This window comes from Suricata suricatta, chromosome 3 (assembly GCF_006229205.1).
Source record: "Suricata suricatta isolate VVHF042 chromosome 3, meerkat_22Aug2017_6uvM2_HiC, whole genome shotgun sequence".
NCBI lineage: Eukaryota > Metazoa > Chordata > Mammalia > Carnivora > Herpestidae > Suricata > Suricata suricatta.
The window spans coordinates 17,462,587-17,469,738 of NC_043702.1; positions in this window are offsets into that span (position 1 = coordinate 17,462,587).

A 7,152-nucleotide genomic window follows, 5' to 3' on the forward strand; every position below is an offset into this window, starting at 1 on the left:
TGTCAGCGGGAGCTGGGAGCCCCTGAGATGGGGTCCAATGGTGCTCCACCCTGCTCCGACCTCCATGCAGATTTCACAGGCTCCTTCACCTGCCTACTGATTCACACCTGAGATAGCCTCGCAAGGTCTAACTCCAATGCCTCTGCTGAAATGCAAGCCGCTTCTTAGAATTTGACCAGATAGAGAAAGGCAGCTTCCTCGCTTCCCTGGAATTCTCGCAGGTTCTTAGCCATCACTCAGCCTCTCCTTCCCTGATTCATCCCCATTCCTTTCATCTTTCCTCATAGGCTTTTTCGGTTTCTGCCCCTCTAGTTTGGCCATATCTCTCTGTCCTGGGCCCTTTCCAGGTTTCCTACATCACTCGGAGGCTGTGCAGTGCTTTAAACAGGGCCTGAGCAGGCTGGCAATGACCTCACATGGCCACTATGCACAGTTGCTATCTATAGCCTTATAGGATCATCCTCTTCTTCCTCCAGCCAGCTGAGTCACAGTCATCTTGGGGTCCACTCAGACCCCAGGGCCTTCTCTGCCAGCCCAGACCACAGCCCATCACAGCACTCTGAGCTGTTCTAGCTGCCAAGCGGGATGCCTTGTTCTTCAAATCATCCTAGTACACAGTGGAAGTGAGTCTTGGGTTCCAGAAGATATCCCTTCACTGACCCTCAGTGTTTTTACCACCCTGTCCTTCATCCTTCTATCTCCTCACACCTGTCCCGATAGCCAGCCAATGGCCTACATTCCATTGGACTCTACAGAGGTATGGGTAGGGGGAGTGGGGATTGGGAAGCAGCTGTTGGGCCACTGCCTGGGTCCAAATTGGATCTATCACTCTTGAGCCCTTCTATTGGATGTATCCCTCACTCACCCTCCTGAGCCTCAGTTTACTCATTTGTAAATTGAGGCTAATAGTTACTTCCCAATGTTGTACGGATTAGAGACAAATTTTATATGGCAGGTGTTCAGAATACCATGCCCAACATAACTACCAGTTATGGAGCACCTACTGTATACTAGGCGTCGTATTCTGGACACCTACCATATGAAATCACCGTATCTTCAATCCTTACAACATTGGGAAGTAACCATTATCTTCATTTTGCAGTTATGGATACTAGATTCAGAGAGGTTAAGGAAGTTCTCTAAGGTTGCATAGCAAGTAAAAAACAAAGTCTGGGTTGAACCTTAAGTTGATAGCTCCTAGAAACCCAGCTCGTTTCTCTGGGTCTCTCAGGCTTTGCCACAGATTGACTTGGCAGGCTGAGCTCTAGGCTCTTCCTTTTTTTAACTCAGCCCTATCCAGGGATCTCCACTGAAAAGTCCCTTGTCTCGTAGTGGGCAAGTCCTTCCCAACCTTCCACCCTCTCCTCTCCCCAGCCCCACTGCCCACCAGAAAAAGGACTGGGCTTGGAGGGGGCAGATTTCAGGGAGTCAGACCCCATTAGCAGATAAGTCTGGCCTCCATCCCATAGGACCTGGGGGCCCTGAAGACATCCCATCCAGGGAATAAAGAGGCTGGTGGGGGTCACTCTGCTCGGTGCCACCCTCAGGCCAGCCAGGCACTGGGACTCCCCTGCCAGTTGGAGAGGATCCCCTAAATGCACCCTGGCCCCAGACTGCCCCCAGCTGGCCTGGGAGCTGGCCTCCGGCAGAGACAGGCGCCCTTCTGTCCTCGAGAGGCTGCCTGCTGGAGGAGTGGGACTGGGGGCTGGGCTGGATCCTGATGTCCAAGGTCAGCTGCTGGGGATTCCCACTGCCGTGGCTCTCAGGCCCCAGAGCCACCCAGAGATGTCTCAGATCCACCCCCCTTTCCAGCTTTAAAGAGACACAACTTGTTGAGAGCAGAGCACTGCAGTTTTTTCTCCAAACTCAGAGCAGTCAGAACCCTGTCCCAGGGAGCCGCCCTGATGCCCCTTCCCCATCCAGCCTCGAAGGGTTGGGCCAGGCTCTCTCTCTGCCCTTCCCCAGGCTCTCCAGGCTCCCCAGCCACACGGGGGAACCAGAATAGACCACTGACCACCTGCCCTGGGAGCTGGGAGGGGCCACAGCTGGTGCTGCCAATCAGGCATGGGGGTAGGGGTGTTGGGAGGAGAGGTGGCGGCCACTGGGACTGTGGGAGGGCGCTCCTCTGTTTTGTGCAAGGGCGCTCCTCTGTTTTGTGCAAGGGGCTCTCCACCAACACCCTACAAGCAACAATGCCTCCCACTTCCCAGCCCCAAGACTTAGAGTGCCAGATACCCTCTCAGGAGGGGGCTCAGACTGTCTCCATGCCCAGCTTCTTCTCCCTCTCTGGACTCTGCCCCCTCTCCCTGGTCTCTAGGCCATTCCTCCTACCCCACCCTCAACCTTCAGGTCTCTCCCCACCCCCCTATGCCCCCCATGGTCTCTGGGTCTCTGCCCCCACCCCTCCCCCAGCCTCCTCTGAGTGAGGATGCCCTTGCTTGGTGACCCCACATTCCAGTTACTGGGGTCAGAAGGGCTTCCGGCCTGGTGTGGGATCCCTGCCCCCACCCTTAGCTCCCAGCAGGCTCTTGGGACCCTGGCCAGCTGCTGGCCCTTCGCAGTCCCCTTCTCAGACACCTCCCCCAGCCCCAGGCCCAATTTAGCTCCTTTAATCTTCCCTGTAATCCAATCCAACCATTTCCTAAGCACACTCTGCACTTCCCCAACACCAGTCCCCGGAGAGGGGCGGGGGAGGGTGGCCTCAGCTCTACCCCGCACTGGAGCACCCCTGCTCCCTCCAGGCACCCCTGCAGTGCTGCTCTTCTTCCCACCTCTAGGAGGCCCCCTCCCCGGGAAGCTGCAGACTCTGCCATCTGGCCTCCACACAGCACGGCCTCAGACTAGCCTGACTCCTCACCTCCCTCTCCCACCTCTAGGCCTTTGTCAATGCTCCCGGCTCTGTCCGGAACACCCTCACCTCCCTAGTGCTTGTCTTCCCTAGGAACCCTTAGCCCTCCCCTCTCCAGACCAGCTCCACCCTGATCTCCCAAATCCCAGACTACAGGTTCTGGGACCAGACTGCCTGGATCCCTAATCCCAGCTCTGTCTCTTACTGACCTCGGGCAGATGGCTTCCCTAAGACTCTTCTTTCCTCATCTGTGAATGGGCATCATAACAGTGCATACCGCAGAGGGTGGCTCGGAGGACTAATTGAGTTACTTTATGCAAATAAAGTGCTTAGAACAGCTCTGGGTAGACTGTACGTGCTATTTAAGTATTAAATGAAAATTATCTTTTTCTGCCTTATATTCCAATGACCATTTCCTTCAAGACATCCATGAACTGTGAAACACTCCATTTACTTAATAACATCATTTCAGGGGGAAAAAAACATTACCGTATGGAATGTACAAATTGTAAGCCATCTTCCAATTTCGTGTATGTGCAAATGGTTCAGTGACAATATTTGTGTTGAGAAGAGCATACTCTTCTCTCTGCTTCTGCTCAGCCGGTCCCCTTTGCTGCTTCGTGTGCATTCATTTTTGATTAAAGTAACCTCTCCTGGGGCGCCTGGGTGGCTCAGTCGGTTAGGCGTCCAACTTCGGCTCAGGTCATGATCTCACGGTCCGTGGGTTCCAGCCCTGAATTGGGCTCAGAGCCTGGAGCCTGCTTCAGATTCTGTGTCTCCCTATCTCCTTGCCCCTCTCCAGCTCCTGCTCTGTCTCTCTCTGTCTTCCAAAAATAAATAAGCATTAAAATAATTTAAAAAAGTAACCTCTACACCCAAAGTGAGGCTTGAGTCTGAGGTCATGGCTCGCCTGGGTGGCTCAGTTGGTTAAGCATACGACTTTGGCTCAGGTCATGATCTCACAGTTCGTGGGTTCAAGCCCCGTGTCGGGCTCTGTGCTAACCACTAGCTCAGAGCCTGGAGCCTGTCTTCAGATCCTGTGACTCCTTCTCTCTCTGACCCTCTCCTGCTCACGCTGTCTCTCTCTCTCTCTCTCTCTCAAAAATAAATAAAAACATTAAAAAATTTAAAAAAAAGAGTCTGGGGTCAGATGCTCTACCCACAGAGCCAGCCGGGCACCCCTGTGAATTTGTTGATTATGATTTGTTCACAGGGCTTGGATTCAAGTTCTTACTCCCAGATGATATTTAGCTGATCCAACTTAAGTAAATTCTTTTGCTTCATTAAGCCTTGATTTTTCCTACACAGTCAAGATGACTCACAATTTTAGTGAGTACTAAATGAGATAATATATCCTTTAAGGTGTTAATACTGTATTGGATATTCAACACAAGAGAACTATCTATCATTCATTACCAGGATGATTTAAAAAACGGTTGTCTCTGAAGACAGGAGGTGAAGAGCTGGTATTTCAGGATCGAAGTGCCCTCCAGTGGCCATAAGGAAAAACTGCAGGCTTCCTGATGCGCTTGGGGCGCTCTCGTCCTTTGCTGTCCCAGGAATGAACTCAGCCTCCACCCCCACCCTCCAGCCAGGCTTATCCAACCCTTCTGGAATTCTTCACATTATCTCTCCTTTTACAGAGGCTTTAAGGGGCTTTACAGAAGTACTTAATAGGATAAAAGACCAGGGACGGAGCTTTAGCCCTGGAAGGGCTATAGCCTGGACATGCGCTGTCTCTCAAAACTTGTGGGCCCAGAACCCTGTGGCAGGAAGGTAGGATGGTGGAATGCTGTGCACTGGGCATCATTCTCTGACCTGGACACTGGTATATGGCCCGTGAGAAACCCTTCCTGCCGCCCACATCCAGAAGTCTAGCATAGACCGAGTATAGCCCATTGCAAGTATCCGCTTCTATGCTTTGACAGATTTGTCATCTATTCACTCATATACCCTTCCTCCCTCCCTCCCTCCCTCCCCCTCTTTGTCTGTCAGTATTTACTAAACACTGGCTGTGTACCAAGCTTCCCTGTCCTAGGTGCTGGGCTTAAAACGGTCAATCCAACATAGACACAAACACAGCCCCCAAGAGTTTTTCACAATGTCCCAGACACCACATGCAGAGTTAATCCTTGCATTTGAGTGTTTACGGCTTCTCTGGGTGGCTGAGTGGGAGAGCAGAGGCAGGAATGGCCAATCAGGCTGCCTGATTTCCCTGGATGAAATATGTCCATAATGGAAGCTTTGTCTGGCCAGGTTTGGGGGCTGACTTCCCCCTCCCAGGCCACATGGCTCCCCATCTCAAACCTTGACCAAACCCCCAGCTCCACCTGCCTCGGTGTCCCTGATCTCCCCTCCCCTCCCTCACCACTGCGCTCTGCCCAGGACCCAAATTCCCTGTGCTGGGAATCAGGGAGGAGGGTTGGGGGGCCTGAATAGGGATTTTACTTAACTGATTCTTAGCATCCAAACCCAGATCACTGGCCACATGTGGCCAACTCTGCATTGTCTAGGATTGAGAGAAAAGAGCTTTATTCTAGAGTTAATGCACGGGAGGGTGACTGGAGGCACCCAAGGTTCGTCTTTTGGGAAGACGGCAGGAGGGGGAGGAAGAGCTGAGGTGATGTGTGCATTGTTCCTAGGACTCCGTTACCTCCCTGAGCTGTCAGCCTCCTGCCTTCCCTTTGTGATCAAGCTTCTCAGATGTCTTCCCATCCCTTCCCACCCTCTTGCTTGCTCCTAATTGTTTCAGTTCCTCAGAATTCTTCCCAGCTGCCTTAGCACAGGCTACTGGTCGACCGCTGGGTCCCCTCCACTCCTAGACCAGCCTAACAGAAATCGAGAGACACACATGTATCATTTTAAATGTTCTAGCAGCCACCTTTTTATCTTTTTAATATTTATTTATTTATTTATTTATTTATTTATTTATTTATTTATTTTGAGTGAAAGAGAGGGAGAGAGAGACTTCAAGCAGGGGAAGGGGCAGAGAGAGAGAGGGAGAGAGTCCTAAGCAGGCTCCATGCTCTCATTGTGGAGCCAGATGTGGGGCTTGATCTCACGACCATGAGATCATGACCTTGAGCCAACATCAAGAGTCAAATGCTCAACTGACTGAGCCATCCAGGCACCCCTCTTTTACCTTTTAAAAATGTGGGTACGGATGCTTGGTGCCTCAGCGTGGAGCCTGCTTAGGACTCTCTCCCTCTCTCTCTGCCCCTTCCCCTGCCTGTACTCTCTCTGTCACTCAAAATAGACATTTAGGGCAGCCGGGTGACTCAATCAGTTAAGCATCTGACTTTAGCTCGGGTCATGACCTCATGGTCCATGAGTTGGAGCCCCACATCAGGCTCTGTGCTGACAGCTCAGAGCCTGGAGCCTGCTTTAGATTCTGTGTGTGTCTCTCTCTCTACTCCTCCCCTGCTTGTGCTCTGTTTCTCTCTCCGAAATAAATAAACATTAAGAAATAAAATAAAATAAATAGACATTTAAAAATGTTTTTTCATTTTATTTATATTAGGAAGAGAGAGAGATAATCCCAAGTAGAGCCCCAAGCAGGCTCCACGGTTAGTGAGAGGCCCCACACCGTGCTTGATCCTACGACCCTGGGATCCTGACCTGAGCTGAAATCAAGAGTCAGATGCCCAACTGACTGAGCCACCCAGTCAGTTAAGGCACCCCTTAAAAAAATGCTTTTTAAATAAATAAAAAGTAAAAGAAACAGGTGAGATTAATTTTAATAATATAGTATTTTAACCCAAAATTTTTACCATTTTAACATGTGATCAGTACTTTAAAATCAAGATCGGGGTGCCTGGGTGGCTCAGTCGGTTAAGTCTCCGACTTCAGCTCAGGTCATGATCTCGTGTTCATGGGTTCGAGCCCCGCGTTGGGCTCTGTGCTGACAGCTCAGGGCCTGAAGCCTGCTTCAGAGTCTATGTTTTCTTCTTCTCTCTCTGTCCTTCCCCTGCTCGTGCTCTGTCTCGCGTCTCTCAAAAATAAATAAACATTACAGGAAAATTTTTTTAAAAATAATAAAATCGAGATCTATTATACATTGTTTCATCAGCTGATGTGTATATTACTTTATATGTGTGGTGTCGCTCAATTCAGACGAGCCACACTTCAAGTGCTCAGCAGTCACGCGTGGCCGGTGGCTACTCTAAGGGGTCGGGCACACACTCTCGTTATGTGTGGCTAATCACCCCCTACCCACATGTCCTGTCTCCCCAGGGAGATTAGAAGCCCCTGGGTCAGAGCTTTCAGGTCATTCATCCCTGTAGTTCCCATGGCACGTTAAAGCC